The sequence below is a fragment of the Lactuca virosa genome, chromosome 7 (genome assembly GCF_052849685.1).
Source record: "Lactuca virosa cultivar CGN04683 chromosome 7, Lactuca_virosa_CGN04683_v6, whole genome shotgun sequence".
In the NCBI taxonomy this organism is placed as follows: domain Eukaryota; kingdom Viridiplantae; phylum Streptophyta; class Magnoliopsida; order Asterales; family Asteraceae; genus Lactuca; species Lactuca virosa.
In genome coordinates this window covers 229,483,966-229,502,498 of record NC_136432.1, presented here as the reverse complement: position 1 = coordinate 229,502,498, position 18,533 = coordinate 229,483,966, and positions in this window count along the sequence as shown.

Genomic DNA, 18,533 nt, shown 5'->3' with positions numbered 1-18,533 from the left:
TATATGATCCCTTATCTAATGGACAAGTCATTGACAAAGGTCAGAGTTCATTGACAAGGTCAGAGTTCGACAGCGGCTTTACGAGCTACGATTGCCAGTTAGGTTTTGAAGTGATACTCAATAATAGTTTTGGACTTATCCAAGTGGGAGACTGTTGGATTAATGTCTAAGTCCATAACTATAATTGGTATGTACTTGACCCAACTTGGCATGGTCCATTTGGGTTGCACTTCACCGAAACAATTTATATGGATAATCCTTTGAGAATAGCATGCTTATGATTTATATTAATATATTATAAGTTCTAATATATTAATATATAATCATATTATTTAATTAGTATTGATCAAGAATTAATTTATAATTAATTAAGTGATCAAAAGAAACTAATTAAATATGGACTTTTAGATATATATATATATATATATATATATATATATATATATATATATATATATATATATATATATGTAGTGGGCCAAGTTCATTTAGGGTGGGCTAAGTCTTCATGGATAGTCCATGGAGCTTTAACCCATGGATCCTAGGAAATGAAAGGTCATGGGTATTAGGGTTTAACCCTAATCCTCCACACTATATAAAGGGTCTTATGGTTCATGAAATTAGGCTAGTGGCTAGTGTGGATACACTAAAGAGGGCAATAACCGATATCATAAGTGTGAGCCAAGTATCCATATTCTCTAAAGTCTTCCAAGGTGTTTTGGTGATTTGTGATTCCACTTGAGGCTTCCACACTATTGGGGCTAAGCTCTTAAATTTCAAGATTTCAAGCTTCATTAAAAGGTATGTATTCTAACTTGTTATATTACCCAAGTATCAAGGATTGTATGCTAGATAGGGTAATACCTTGGAATATTCATATTTGCATGTATAATAGAGAAAATATAGATCCAAGGTATTTAGGGTTGCATGTACACTTAGGAGTGTTAGAATGCTCAAATCACAACATATTGTTGGGTCTAAAATTATGGTTTATACTTTGCTTTTCTAGACAACTATATCTTTCTGTAGCGGAATATGTGTTTGCGGCTGTGTTCACGGCCAGGTTGGTGTGTACGGCCGTAAACGGGTTTACGACCGTAAACCCGTTCACGACCATAAACCCGTTCACGACCGTGAACCTATTCACGGCCCTTGTCTCATATATATAGGGTGAGGGGTGCAAGAGTAGTGTACGGCCAAGGCTAGAGAGAAGGAGAGCATATTATAGAGAGAGAAACTAGAGAGAAGAATAGTGTGTGAGAGAGAATCTAATGTATGAAGCATCACTCATATCTTTGAATACATCATAGATTCAAGTTATTCTTCTTCTCCTTCTCTTCTATTAGATCTGGCATCATCCGTTTGATTGGGATTTCGCACCATCAAACGAATCTGATTGATACACAAGCAGATTGGGGACTTACAGGAAAGTCATGGGACACCCATTTGCCGTTGGTTGAGTTCTCCTACAACAACAGCTATCATACCAACATCAACGTTGCGCCGTTTGAAGCCTCTATGGCCGTAAGTGCAGATCCCCTCTGTGTTTGGCTGAGGTGGGTGACACGCAGCTAGCTAAAGGTCAAGTCCCCGATAGCACTCTCATAGGCCCAAAAATCATCCGAGAAACCACAAAAAAGATCGTACAAATCGGAGAACGACTAAAAGCTTCAAGAGATAGACAAAAGAGCTACACCGATAAGAGACGAAAACCTTTGGAGTTCCAGGTTGGTGACCGCGTCCTGTTGGAGGTCTCACCCTGGAACGGCATGATACGTTTTGGAAAGCGTGGAAAGATAAATCTGAGATGTATATGACCATTCGAGATCCTCGCTAGGATCGGTCCCGTAGCATACAAACTTCGTTTACCCCAAGAGCTTAGTAATATTCATCCCGTCTTCCACGTCTCGAACCTTAAAAAGTGTTTATCCGACGAAACCCTAGTGATCCCTATTGATGAGATCGAGATCAACGAGAACCTTAATTTCGTGGAAGAACCAATCAAAATCTTGGATCGGGAAGTCAAAAGAAACGAAACAAAGTCGCATACCGATAGTGAAGGTCCGCTGGAATGCCAAGCGGGGACCTGAATTCACTTGGGAGTGCGAAGATCAAATGAAACAGAAATACCCGCATCTTTTTACGAATCCATGATTGTATTCTACATTTGAATTTCGGTTAGAAATTCCCTCTATCCGGGGGATGATGTGACAACCCGAACCTTTTTCCATTAAACTTAGCCGTTTTCTGTTAAATAAATCAGGAATTTTATTTGTTCCGTTAAATTCTTATGGTTTAGAAGATCGTTTTTATAAGAGTCGGAAACAAAATCACGCGAAAACTCGAGTTTCATTCGAAAATCAGCGGTTTCCGACCCGAGTGGTGTTGACGGCCGTGAACCCGATCACGGCCGTAAACCCGTTCACGGCTGGCCCCACCACTGACTATGAAAACCCCCTATATATATGAGCCCCTACCCTTCATTTGCACTTTTCTGGCCGCGAACACCCTTCCTCTCTCTAAAAATCGTCACCCAAAAACATCAGATTTCTCTTTATCTTGCACTCTATCCGCCTTGGAACTCGTTTTGGAGCATCAAAACATCCGTTTTTCATCAAATCGAGCTTTTCTGTTCTTGAGTTCACGGTCGTGAACCCTTCAAATCTTCATATCTCACCAAGAACAGGCCGTGAACCCTTCAAACCTTCAAAGGCCGTAAACCCTTCAAGGACAGTAAATTGTTCACGGCCGAGAACAGTTCACGGTTGGAAACCCTTCACGGCGACAAACCCACCCTATGTCGTGAACTTAACTAAAAAACTGCTTTTTCCGATTCAATCGAGTCCCGCTAACATTCCTAAACCAAAAGCAAGTGTTTTTCCAACACTATATATAATGGTTTCGCTAATAAAATGCATATATGTATGTAATTGTTATTAGGATCCCGTTAAGTGCCGCGTACATCAACCGAGGGTCTTCATTCATAGTTTCGTTGTCCGACACTTTCACCCAACTAACTGTGAGTTCATACCCCTATGCTTTCATTATTTTTAACGTTTTCAGGGGGAATACAAGCCAAACACAAATGATTTTGTGAATTTATACAAAAAGGATTTCAACACACTTAAAACTGATGCAATTAATACAACCATACGTTTTCCACATTTTATAAAATATTTAGATAGTTTATCCTTTTTGTAACATGCTGAGCATAAGGGACATTTTCAACTTATAAGCATAATTGCATAGTTTTCTGATCAATACACAAACCATGTACATAACCTACCTACAAACTATAATAGGTATAATTTGGGATTTCAATACACGGTTTACACTTAAAGGCATATAAACTATGACAGACTTAGTTTATGATATTCTCGGGTAGCAAGAATACTTTACTAAATAATTATTTAAGTATCATTATTACTCTATAAAGTATACAAACGGATTTAAATATAATAGATCAATACAGAACTACATGTAAGCTAGTTAATACAGGATTGTGAGACAACTCTTCAAAATGTACCTTTCGGGTTACAGATTAAATCCTATCTTTTAGTGTAACCAGAGTCTCCTGGAGGGAGAGCATGAGATTTGTGAATAGATCTATTCGGGACTGACAATCCCACACCTAAACTGCTAGCTACAGTTACGCAGGCATGCCTGGGGTGACAAATATCATTCCGTACGACGCCTGAAGAACGTCGTAGAGGTCATCAGTCATATCAAGCGTGGTTATACGACTCACAATAGTATAAACTAATCTTTTGTTTACGGGATCTCAATCTTCATTAGTTTTATTTTAATTAATAGAACTACTATATATTATATTGGATGATTTAAGGGATTTCAACTCATAGTTTTATTTTAAATAACGAAACTACTATACATACTGGTGTTTGCCAGGATTTTCTTACCAAAAAGGGGTTTTACATTCAAAACAGGCTTATATAATTTATCTGGTGGTAAACAAGCAATTGAACTAATACTTTATGGAACATTGTATCAAACTCATATGTTAGAAAATATTAGATTTTCTCGGAAACATACAAACCTTTTCACTGATTCATTAATAGGTTTTTCATTACAAAAACATGCTTATGAACTCACCAGCTTTAATGCTGATACTCTTTTCAAAACCGCTTGTATTCTCAGGAAATTAGTAGACAGGTACTCCAGCAGGCTTTTGAGAAGACGGAGCGTATAGAATCACGTCTTTATATTTTGCTACTTTTGATGTGTATAAATATAAATCAAACAGATGTAAATACCTTTCATATATTCAATGTAATGGTTGTGTTTACTTTGATTACTATGATGCAATTGTTGTGATACCACATATAACGTCATCCACCCCCGAACGTTTCCGCCGTTTCGGTTTGGGGGTGTGACACGCTAAACGTATTTCCGATATGGAGACTCTCCACTGTGACTTTGACAAGAAGAACATTGAATGCGAAGAGCTAAGGGCCCAGGTGGAGAAGTTGGAATCCGACAAGTGCAACTTGGAGGCCAGGCAGGAGGTGGTGTTGCTCGAGAAGACAAGCTTGGCGGATCAAGTGGCAAAGCTGGAGGAAGAGGTGAGGCGCCGGAACGATCGTATGGGGGCCCTGAGTCTGGAGAACGCCGGTCTGAGCGGGCATACGGTGGAACTGGAGGTTAATCTGGTTGCTGAGAATACCGCAAGGGGAGCGCTGGAGAAGGATATTTCTTGGATCCATAGCGACGTGCTCAGCTGGGTGGTGGATATGGTGATCGAGAGCCCCCAGTTTTACTAGGCTTTGGTGCAGTTGAGGGTGGCTTGTGAGGCGGTGGGGGTGGAGCAGGGAAAGAGGGATACTAAAGAGCTGGTGATCGCTGGGGATTTTAGCACAGAGGCTGAGATGGGCGTGGTCACCAAGGTCCAAGAGATGGAAGATGCCCTGGCTGCTTTTACTGAAACAGACTTTGCCAGCTATCTTCGCCTGGCTAATCTGGACATCGCCGGGCTTCAGGACCTTTGTCAAGATACTCAAAGCGATGGATCGGGCCCTGGCCCAAGCCCTTCCCCTGGTGATGATAACACCCCTGCCCCCAAGTAGTACTACTTGCTTGATTTGTTGTGATGTAATCTCAGTGAATAATTTTTCTATTTCTTATGTTGTTGTTTTTTTTTCTTCGCTGCCTTTAGAGGCAGCCTGAAAGTCCGGGAGTCCGGCACCGTTAACAATGTCCACTTTATTTTTATGGGTATGAATGTTTGTTGTTACCGCAAATATTCATTTGTTTGGTTGCTTCATGGATGGTTTATGTTGGCCATCGCATGGTATTTACGGAGGGTTTGCTTACACCCCTAGTCTGAGTACTTTTGTTAGTGAACTCTTTATGCTTTATTAGAGTTGGTCTTTGAGAAATTTGTGCTAACTATTAACTATAGTTTTGTTTGATATCTCATTTTGTCTGTTGGCCTGGGGGTGCGCCACCGACGCGAACCAACGATGAATTTTCTTGTCTTCGCACCACTCCTTGAAAGGAATTCCTTCAAATTGTGTGTCGTTATCGCTTATGAGGATTCTGGGAGTGCCAAAATGGGCCAATATATTCTTGGTTATGAACTTTATCATTTGCTTGCCAGTGACGATGTCTATCGGTTCTACTTCTATCCATTTGGTAAAATAGTCTACGGCTACCAGCAAAAATTTCACGTCTCCCGACGCTGGTGGGAATGGTCCCACTATATCGATCCCCCATTGATGGAAAGGCCAGGGGCTGGTGATGCTGGTCAATGGCATGGCCGGTTGATTTTGGAAAGGGGCGAACGTTTGACACTCCTTACATTTCTTGGTTAAGGCTGCGGCATCGTTGTACACGTCCGGCCAGTATACCCCTAGGCGGAGTATTTTGCCTGTGAGTGCACGAGCGCCTTCGTGTGCTGCTGCGTCCCCGAAATGGCTTTCTTCGAGGAATGTCTGTCCTTCTGTCTTAGAGATGCACCGGAGCCATGGGCTTAAATATTCTCTTCGGTAGAGTTGATTGTCCCTGATTGTAAAATGCGGTGCTTTGATTTTGAATTTTCTCACCTCCTCTGGGTCGTCCGGAAGCACGCCATGGCGCAAGTAATCGACAAACGGTTTGGCCCATTCCGGCGTAGTCGATACTGTGTTAACCATTTGGTTATCGATACTTCTCTCCGGGAGCACTTCGACTAGCACTTTCTTTGTTGAGTGATCATAGGAAGTTGAGGCGAGCCTGTTGAGGGCATCCACCCTTGTGTTCTTTCCTCGTGAGATTTGTTTTATGGAAAAGCTTTTGAACGTGTTGGTTAGACTTCGGACTGCGTCTAAGTATTTCTGCATCCTTGAGTCTTTAGGCTCATACGTTCTGTTTATCTGCTTTGTGGTGAGTAGCGAATCACGGAGGACTGCCAATTGCTTTGCGCCAACCTCCTTGGCCAGCCTCAGACCTGCCAGGAGTGCCTTGTACTCTGCCTAGTCCGGGGATGATAATGGATATCATGTTCTCCTAGTTCGATGCCCCACTTGGCCAGGCGTCCGGACTTCTCCGGCCTTAGAAGAACTTGCTTTATTGGGTAACTAGTGAGAACATCCACCTTGTAGGCTTGAAAATATCTCTGTAGCCGTCTGACAGCATACACCAGGGCTAGGACTAGCTTATCTAAGGTCGGGTAATTGACCTCTGGCCCTTGTAGGGATCTACTAACAAAATGGATAGGTACCTGCTTGCCTTCCCTCTCCACCGCCAACATAGAGGAGATAACTTCTTTGGAAGCTGCTAAGTACATCTGCAGTGTTTCCCTGGTAGCGGGCAGGCGAGGGTCGGTAGTTGGTGTAAGGCATCTTTCAGTTGTTGTAGTGTCGCGTCTGCTTTTTCTGTCCATTTGAACTGCTTTTTGTCTAGGCATCCTTTGAGTGTTTGGTATAGAGGAAGTGCATTTTTTTGCAGATTTGGCAATGAATCTTCCCAGTGCCGTCAACCTACCGTTGATTTCCTATACCCCCTTGAGTAGGGGTGAGCATTTGGACCGAACCAGACTGGACCGACTCTTGGACCCGACCAGTTATGTAGAATATTGTGGACCGTGGGCTGGACTGGATGAGTCGTGTCTGTGTCCATGTCCGGGTCCGGGTCCAGGTCCAGGTTTTCCGGTTCTTGGACCCATTTGGACCAGTACAACTTTAATTGCATAGAGTACAAGTCATTAAAATAAGTTTGTGGGTTTGATAGAACTCGTTAAAACGAATATGTTATTGGGTTTGATACGATACAACTTGTAAAAATGATTACGTTTTCGTTTCATTCGTAACTAATCTACCTTGATGTTATAATATTATAACTTGCAAAATTAATTTTCCAAATAAAAGCAACTAACATATAAATCAAGTTCACCACGATCACTTTCATATGATTTATCTGTCAAAGCTACATAAAATTAAGAATTATAGTCTAAAATAATAGTTAAAAAGTTGAAATATTTTAGTTTTGATAGCTCAATTTTGAAGGATTGTAACTCACTGAATATAATACCAAAATCAACAAAATTATAGTCTAAATTCATCTACAAACTGTAAACTAAATGTTGGAAAAAAAACCGCAGGTCAAACCGACTTAAAACGAATGAGTTATGGTTGTTTAAAAAATTTCACAGATTACAAAATTTTAAAAATCTTGCTGAAAAGCTGAAAATTTTCAGCTTTGATAACTCAACTTTGAAAGATGTAACTCATTGAATATAATACCAAAATCAACAAAATTATAGTCTAAATTCATGTACAAACTATAAATTAAACATTGGAAAAAACCGAGTGTCAATCCGACTTAAAACGAATGAGTTATGGTTGTTTAAAAATTTTCACAGATTACAAAATTTTAAAAATGTTGCTGAAAAACTGAAAATTTTCAACTTTGATAGCTCAACTTTGAAAGACTGTTACTCACTGAATATAATACCAAAATCAACAAAATTATAGTTTAAATTCATCTACAAACTGTAAATTAAATGTTGGAAAAAACCACGTGTCAATCCAACTTAAAACGAATGAGTTATGGTTGTTTAAAAATTTTCACAGATTACAATTTTTTTTTTAAATCGGGTCCAACCGGTTCTAAACCCGATAAAAACCGGACCGGTTTTGATGGATTCCTAGAATCGAGAACCGACCTGGGGTTCCAAAAAACGGTCCGGTCTGGACCAGTCCGGCTGGTCCAGTCCGGTCCACCGGTCCAAATGCTCACCCCTACCCTTAAGGTTGTGGGGAGTTTTCGACTCAAGGAACTCCTATATTTTGGTGGGATTGGGCAGAATTCCTTCCTTGGATATCTGATACCCAAGGAATTGCCCCTCTTCTACTCCGAAAGTACACTTAGCTGGGTTGAGCTTCTTATGCGCTTTAGCCAGCGTTTTAAAGGTTTCCTCCACATCGTGGAGCAATGTTTCTTCGTTGCGGCTCTTAATTACCATGTCGTCGACATAGACCTCGATATTTCTACCAATTTGGTCAGTGAATATCTTATCCATTAGCCTTTGGTATGTAGTACCTGCATTTTTTAGTCCGAAAGGCATTTTTTGGTAGCAGAAGGTACCCTTCTCGGTATGGAAGGCATTTTTCGTCTCATCCTCTCTCTTCATCTGTACCTGATGATAGCCCTTGTATGCGTTGAGGAAGAATTTAAGTTGAAACCCTTCAAGCAATTGGACTTTCTGATCGATCTCTGGGAGAGGGTGGCAATCCTTTGGACATGCGTTGTTGAGATCTGAGTAATCAATGTACATCCGCCACGATCCGTTGGCTTTCTTTACCATGACAGGATTTGCTATCCATGACGGGAACATTACTTCCCTGAGTATGCCGGCATTCACCAGGTCGGCCACTTCAGAGTTAATAGCCATATTTCGGTCTGTCGCCTGGCCCCTCTACTTTTGCTTTACAGGGTTACCTCCAGGCGAGATATTGAGGTTGTGTTCTATGACCTGCCGATCGACGCCTGTCAGGTCTGTTGGTTTCCATGCGAAAACAATGGAATATTGCTTCAGAAGTGCTACCAGGTGTGCCCTGGTCTCGTCTGATAGGTGAGCGCCAATTCGCACGACTTGGTATGGATATTCCATGTGTTATTTTATGTTGTTCGGTTGAAGCTCCCTCATTCGACTTCTTTGGGGCTCGCACCAATTAGATAGCGGCTATGATCTGGTGGCAATGCTGTGCCCTGGTATTTGTGGCGAGGACTGTCGTCGATCCCTGGCGTGTACTAAATTTAACGATACCATGGATCGTCGATGGTACGAGATGCAGTAAGGAGAATACCGATCGCCCGAGCAGAATATTGTGTTCTGCTGGGTACCGGATCACAGAGAATTCGATTGTTCTTGTGATTTGGTCCTTCTCGTCGTGACTAACCAACGTTAAGGGCAGCCGAATAGTGCCCAGTAGCCACAAGCTATGCTCGGTGAATCCTACCAATGGTCCACCGGTTGGGCACGTAGCCCCTCCTTCCATCCCTCTGCTAGTTGCCTAAAACAGTGCTCATAGAGTATATTAGAGCAACTCATATTGTCGATGTATATTCGATGGACCTTCGTGTTACGAATAAATCCAAATATGAGGAGTGAGTATCGCGGATCCTAGTTCAGTGGTCTGGGATCTCTACTTGAAAAGCTAATATTAGGTAAATTTCTCGACAGTACCTCTATCTCTACCTCCGCTTGATGAGTTGTGTTTCTCTTACGAGAATTAAAGATAGTAAGTACTTCCATGTCGTCATGCGGAGGTTTCTGCAGCAGATCAGGATGCGATATCGCCGTCTGAGGCGATGGACCATCCGATGACGGTTGCCGGAAACTGATTTGGAGTACTGGCCCCGTAATCGGTGAGATCTGCTCCATGAGAGCCTGGATTGGAGTCTGCATTCTATACTCGCAGTGGTATTCATTGGTTATCGCCACCGGTATTCGAAACAGATCTACTATTGCAGGCGTAGGTGCTGTTGGGCTTAGATCGCCGTTTTGCGAAGAACCAATGTCGTTAATTGGCTGTATCACTCTGAGGATACGTCCGGATGGCGCCAAATGTTGTGACATGCTCTACATGAGGTTTGGATGCTTGATGATGTAACTGCCTTAGGAGCTTTCCTGAGAACACCATTATAAAAGAACCGTTAGAGGACGACCGGGTGCTCTCCCGGGATGTCACTCCGACGATCAAGTTAGTTTGCTGAGAGAGAGAATTAGGGTAAATTCTGTTGGGTTATGAGCATTCTAACACTCCTAAGTGTACATGCAACCCTAAATACCTTGGATCTATGTTTTCTCTATTATACATACAATTATGAACATCCAAGGTATTATCCTAATCTAGCATACAAAATAATAAATATAACAAGATAGAATACATACCTCTTTGATGTAGAATGTCTTCATGAAGCTTGAATGCCTAGTGCCCCAAGTGTGACACCTCAAATGGTTCACACAACACCAAATACACTTGGAATAACTTGAGAGAAACTTGAACACTCCTTGAAATCGTCTAGCCCTCACACTCACACATTAGTGCCCGATTTCTTGAGCCATGGGATTCTTTTATATGGTGGCTATTAGGGTTACACCATGTAACTCATAACTTTACCCATTCCTTATGCTCCATGGATTTTAACCTCCATGGAGTATCCATGGGTCACCCCATGGACTTAGTCCAACATAAGGAATCTTGGATCACAAGCCCACATATATAAGAATGAATGATTTACACAATCAACCCATATATTTAATTAGTCTCCTTTTGATCACTTAATTAATTCCAAATTAATTCTTGATCAATACTAATTAAATAACCTTATTAATATATATTAGAACTTATAATATATTAACCAACCTTAAGTGTTATTTCTCTCATTATAGTCTATCCAAATTCATGATGCCATGCAACCCAAATGGACCAGGCCGGGTCGGGTCAAGTCTTACCAATTATAGTTATGGACTTAGACATTAATCCAACAGTCTCCCACTTGGATAAGTCTAAAACTATTATTGCGTATGACTTCAGGAACCGATCAGCAATCGTAGCTCTCAAAAGCTTTTGTCGAACTCTGACCTTGTCGATGAACTCTGACCTTTGTCAATGACTTGTCCATTAGATAAAGGATCATATATTCCTCCATTCTAGATATCATATGGACTGAGACATGGATTATCAATCATTCTCTCTGTCCATTTGTTGTTTCCCGATTTTGCGATTCATGATGACTGACTGATTGAACAAATCAAATCAGTCCTGGCTTGGCCAAGCACTCACATGTATCATTTTTAAATCATCGAGGGGCCCACAAATATCGCTTTTATCCCGAAGGTAAAAGGAATGGATAAACTTCGACTCATATGGCTTGTTCTACTACTTGTTAAATCATACACAAAGGCACGTTTTATAACATCGAGTTACCAATGCGTTTTCGTGCAATCAATGTATAACCAACTCATAGTAACAACTCATATCTCTAGGTTTGAAGAATATAAGATATTATCGTCTCATGATCACTCGTGATAAAATCCATGAAGTGATTCAAATGAGCGCGGGTTGAATCCAATACTTAGAACTTATGAGCACTCATGAGTGTTGTAGCACCACTTTTTCCACCAACTTGGACCTCTACAAACCAACCCATGACAGTCTTGATTTATATCTACTTCCAACATATGACCGACTGTGGATGGTTTGAATAACTTAATCATTCAGGAAGAGCGACTTAGTTATTCTGGAAGTCAAAACATGCAAAGTGAAACACAAGAATAAATGAATCAAATATGGTATCAAACCCTATGAATATAAATAAACACTTTTATTTATCACCATACTGATTACTCATTATTCATTGTTTCGGTTTTATCAACTTTATACTTGAATTTAAAACAATAGTTGTCCCATGCTCCAAGCATGTACACTATGTTTTCTAAACACTAGTCATGCCATACACCAAGTATGCATACTATGTTTGTCTATGATCTTTACTTTGTAAAATAGATCAATTGAACATCACTCCAATGATCCTCTTTTCACAGTCCCAAATCCTTACTGCAAATGCAAGAATTCCAAATTCATGCCATTTACTGAAATCTGTTAGATTCTAAACTTATATGCATTGATCCTCTTAATGATTATGCACAAAGTCAGAAAGACTTGACAACAATCATTACAGAGCATTCCAAAGGAGATCAGCTCCTTGGAAACATCCTTCTTTCATTAAGTTTCCTAATCTTACACAGATTGAATAATTTCTAACTTTGAAACATTTCCATATTCCATTTTGACTATCACTTCTGAACAAGAGTTGCCTCCTTACAAATTATGTCAATATGGTCCTTCCAGAATTAACATTATACTTCCAACTGTCCTTGAGCAACCAATCTTTGGTAAACCTTAGATTGTCCTCGACAATTGCTTAATCATTTTAGTCATATCCAATTCTAGACCTTTTCCCTTCATAATGCCCCAGGCATTTGGAAAATTTTAGAAAGGATGAATATAGCACATGTAATCGATCCTATATCTGAAGCATATGGGACACGATTCATGATGTCTCACATAAAGACTAAACCAGTCTTTTGCTATAATATTTCCATTTCAATTTGCCAAGTTCTCAAAATTCAGATTATGAAAAGGGATGTCGTAATCATAATCGAATTTTAGAACGCAAATAATGGACCCATATATAGAATTTCCTTATGTTGAGCCATTCCAACATAAAATTCATATATATATCCTTGATTAAATACGATTAAAATCTCAATCTAAGCTTTTAGAATTGAAATGAAGTATAATTTCCTCTCACTTACTCCCTTGTCAAATATTCAAGAGATAGTGCGGATTCTTTATCAAGACTAACACTTTACACAATTGGCCTAAGTTGGTCTCTGTTTTATCCAAAACATCACAACTTACCAATTTCAAATGTACAAGAGTAGATAACCTTTTACTCTTACATTTGACTAGTGTTAACAAACCCTCTTTAAGATATGTCACTCAAGTTACAATCTTGGAGTATGACTCTAAGAATTGTTTTGGAACGAAGTATGACTCATCTTTTTGATTTAACCATTTCAACAATTCATGACTCCTCTTCTTAGTCATAAGAATGCACTAAGATGACTTTAGAGGACCAATTGTGATGTGGTATCTTAATCATTAAGATGATCATAAACATGATACTAAAGTACTCTCCCATCTTTTCAGATTTGAGAAACTTTTATCTTTCTGCCATACTTTGATTCTTCTTATTCGTTCTGTCTCACATTGAAACTTCTCCAATGCTATAGACTTATACTTAAACTTATAAGTATAACCATATTTACTGAACTTAAGTAAATCATGACGAATAGTCTTCTTGATCTTTTGTGGTGGACTTGACCAGTACACAAGAATGTGTACTCGATCCCTTAGTCCTTTCCTTATTCACATAAGGAATTAGTCTTAATTTTCCAAGCTGAAAGTTCTCATTCATCATACTATACAACTTGCATGATTCCAAGTTTCGATCCAATTGAACCTTGGGTGATGAGAATCTTTCCTTATTTGGTAATATTAGACACTACCACAACCGAAAGAATCAAATCCATTTTTCCAATATTGCTATCAATGGAATCTTATAAGCAACAACTTTTCACAAATGCCATTGTAAGGATACTTAAAATAAATAAAATCAAAACCTTTTTCTTTTATTTTAAAACTTTGCGGAAAAACTTATCCTTACAATCCATATGAAAACCTTGTTGTTATCTATTCCTAAGCAATATAAATATCATAACTCTTAAGTAATAGCCCAAAATTCTGATCACCGAACCATGCGATTGAAATCCATCTTCGCGATCAGAATCAGCATGTACTTAATAGAGTTAGACAATGGACTTTACCTGAAGTAGAGCCAAACTTATTGACTTTAACATCCTTAGGTAAATTTGGCAGCTTCGTAACCAATGCCCCTTCCTTTGGCAATAGTTACCTATGGACCCTTGATAATGGGACTATCTCAGACTTCGCCTCTCTCTTTACCATTGGGTCAACCGAGTTGACTATGGCCGATCCCTTTCCATTGGGAAGAGAGAGCTTTACTGGATATCTAATGTCATCATTGTCAATGTCCATAGCATTTTAGGAAGTTGATCTTAGCAAATAAATAAGATCATTAAGGGTCTTGTCTTAGTCTGTTTCATAGGATTCCCAAAAGAACTCACTATGTGACTTAGAAAGTAGTTGAGCCACCAACTTTCTCAAGACTTTGACACCCAACTCTCCCGACTTGTCAATATGTGACTACATCTCCAAGATGTGATCACACCTAGACCTTGCCTTGCCAATAGGGCTTGAGTGACCTTAAACTTTTTAGGAACTTGTGGGTTAGGGAGAATAATTGGAGGAGGTGAAAGAAGTATGATATCCATGGGACATCATCTTCATTTAGGAAAGCTTGTTTCAAGAGATTTGGGAAGATCATAAATGTCTAGACCAGACATCTTTTTGGGAGATATTCAAGATAGTTGATTTAAAGTCCTTGATATGACACCCAATATGAAATATTAAGTCTAGGACCCAACAAACTATTTTATAACTTAGAAGAGGGATGCCGTAATCCAAGCTATAAAATATTTGAAGGTAGGTAAATGACGATTCACCAATTTCCACCATGAAAAACGAAATAATTTATTAGATTTTAATTGGATTTGAAAGTCCTAGATCTTTGAGATTCATTGAACTGTTCAAAGGCATGTTTCAATCTCGAGTGTGCCCTTCAGGTTTTGTGACTGGGATGCCGAGGATCACAAAACAAGGTGTGAATAACCATGCAAATATACTTGGTACCCTTAATATTTACCCCTTAATCAGTGTGCCGGTTAACCACACACGCTCCACCGATACTATGATAAATATTAAGTTACCCTTTGCCTACCTTGTTAAGTCGAGGTTAGTGTGTCGGTTAACCACACACGCTCCACTAACGACTTAAGAAAAGTGCAAAGTGTAATTTCATGGGTTAGCACCAAATTCACATTTTCCTAAGTAACTAAGATTGGGTATTAATAAGAGTTTAGTTACTTAGTATTTATCATTAATACTTTTAATGAAAGGAGAATTATAGTCCTTGTCCTACCCGTTAGGCTAACGACCCTCCACCAGTCAAGGAAGCGGTGGGTGAGAGTGGACACCCATTAAACTGCCATTTTATAGACAGTAACCTTATACCCCCCTTATAGACCGGCTTCGTGAATGAGGCCTACTAACGGTAAGACTGACTTTACTCTTATACATATATATAAATATTATTAACTTATAATATTATAAAGTATAAGGGTTGAATTTTAACTTTTAAAATTCTAAGGGCTAACTTGGAATTAAAGTATTCATAAGTGAAAACTTTTCAAATTCCAAAACTTGAGGGCAAGTTTTGAAACTATTCAAAACTAATTAATTCCATAACTTATGAGTTTAAAGTAGTTTTAATTAAAAAAAAAAAAACTCTCCAAGTTCCATAACTTGAGGACAAGTTATGGAAGACTTTAAACTAATTAATAAAAAAAATAACTTTTTTTTATTGTAACTTATGGAACTAATTAAGGTTACACTTTTTTTTTTAATTTAATGAAGAGACTCTTGAACCTCCATAACTTGAGGACAAGTTATGGAGTCATAAAACCATTTAATTAGAACTAGACTCTTCATTTTGTAACCTTTGCCAACTTTTATGAGTTTTATGATTCTTAAATGTGACTTTTCATATAACTTGAGGACAAGTTACAAAAACACACTTTGGAATCAACTCTTAGATTAAAATGGATTGAAAACAACTATTTCACACAACTTTTCTATTAATCTAAGAACCTCATAAGAACAAGATAATTCAAATCATCAATCTTCAAGAAATTAGCATGAACATACAAACTAATACAAATCTTGAAATTATGACAATTATCTTAGAAATTGGATTAGCATGAACATTACCACATCAAAAACAAGTTTACAAAAACATCTTAGGGTAATGTTCCTAGTCCAATTCCAGCCAAAACAATCGAATATATGCATCCAACTCGATTTTTCAGCTACTTTTGCAAGTATAACAAGAAAAAAACCAGGCTCTGATACCACTGTTGGGTTATGAGCATTCTAACACTCCTAAGTGTACATGCAACCCTAAATACCTTGGATCTATGTTTTCTCTTTTATACATACAATTATGAACATCCAGGGTATTATCCTAATCTAGCATACAAAATAATAAATATAACAAGATAGAATACATACCTCTTTGATGTAGAATGTCTTCATGAAGCTTGAGTGCCTAATGCCCCAAGTGTGACACCTCAAATGGTTCACACAACACCAAATACACTTGGAATAAATTGAGAAAAACTTGAACACTCCTTGAAATCGTCTAGCCCTCACACTCACACATTAGTGCCCGATTTCTTGAGCCATGGGATTCTTTTATGTTGAAAATATACGATCTGATTACCACGAATAAAGGCTCGGATACCAGTTACTGGGTGACAGATATATATATTTAAGGAGATAAGATGCGGAAAAAAAATAAGAAGTGCGGGATAAATATAAACTGGAAAGCTATAAATGACTGAAAGCTATAAATGAAATAAATGACAGTATTTAAATGACGTAAAGCTGTAATAAAATATATAAATATATAAATATAAATAAAGTCGGTTTGTCAATAAATTGACTGAACTGGTTTAGAATTGGACTGGATCTTAATAGACTGTGTCTCTATTTGTTCAAAGTTCAATCCGGTAAGTAACAATAAGTTCTTTTTATGTAACAATGAATTGTTTACAAAACGATACAAAATACACGGGTAATGTTTTTTGTATGTGGGTATGGGGTTTTTTAAGGTGATTTGATGAGGTTGAAGTGGGTATTTGGAGGGTGGTAGAAGGTGTAATAAGGTTGTAGTTTTGGTGGTATAAGGTAACAAAGAGGGTGATGTTGAAAGAGCTTTGGGTGGTTACGAATATAGATTTTCGTAGTAAATCTCTCTGGATAGCCAATTCTCTCTCGCGTCTCTCTGGGGTTTGCAGTGGTCAAAAAAATCGAGGAAAATTCCTGGATGTAGGTAAGGTCCTGAATAATTTGTGGTGCAAATCTCTCCCGTATTATCTTGTTGAGTTGTGCTCGGTGAATTTTTTCTTAACTTGCAAATTCTGATGTCGAAAAACAGCAAGGTGATGATGGTTGTGGTGATTTGAAAGGGTTTTTGGAGGAGGTTTAAGGAGGGTATTTGGAGGGTGTTTGGAGAGTATTTTGAGGTTGTTTGGAGGTTGATATAAGGTGGTGATAGTGGTGAAAGTTTATGAAGATGATGATGTTTGATGGGTTGAAGATGAACACCTTGAGTTTGAATGAAGAAGATGAAGATGGTTGATAATGTTCTTCATTTTTGGTTGTTGTTGATCTTGATGTTCTTGGTTATTGTTGTTTGGTAATTGAGAGAGTTTTATGTTCCAGGGAATTTACAAAGAAAAATGAACACTCACACTATAACATATGAATCTCTCTTACTCTCTTCTATCTCTCTCTCTCTCTCTCTCTCTCTCTCTCTCTCTCTCTCTCTTTCATTATCACCTACACTATCACATGTGCATATATACTTGAAATGTCTTCAAGCACTTAGTCTTTTTTATTGAAAAGAATGGCTGGTGTATGCAAGTTGTAGAAGAAAAAACGTGGGGTGGGGTGGCTTATCATTTCCCTCCCTTTTCCTTTTGACCTTTCCACCTAATATATGAATATATAATACATATACACATATATAATACATACATATATATATATATATATATATATATATATATATATATATATATATATGTATAATACATACACATATATATATATATATATATATACATACATATATATATATATATATATAATACATACATATATATATAATACATACATATATATATATATATATATATATATATATATATATATATATATATAATACATACATACATATATATAATACATATATATATATATAATATATACATACATATATATAATACATATATATATATATAATACATACATACATATATATATATATAGTACATACATATATATATATATATATATATATATATATATATATATATATATATATATCGTTGAAACTGTTTAGTCATGCATATATGTTTTCGTCATTCGCTGGTTTTTGTATTTTCCGTTTTGATCACGCATTCATGCAACCTGAAATAACTGATAATATTTGTTAGATAATACAAATACAGCTCGTCTTATTTCAGTGATGGTTACATACAATGTCACATACAAAGACATTTTTCAACAATTTCCCCTTATGTGATCATTGCTGAAATAAGGACAGGTATGATATAATCACATTGACAGTTTAACTTTTGATGATTTGAGATAAAAGATTTGTCAATAGATAACATATATATAAAACCATAATAATTGATTTGAAAGTTTTTGACTTGGTTTAACATATCTTATGTAAAAGATTTTCAGAAATTTGTTTCC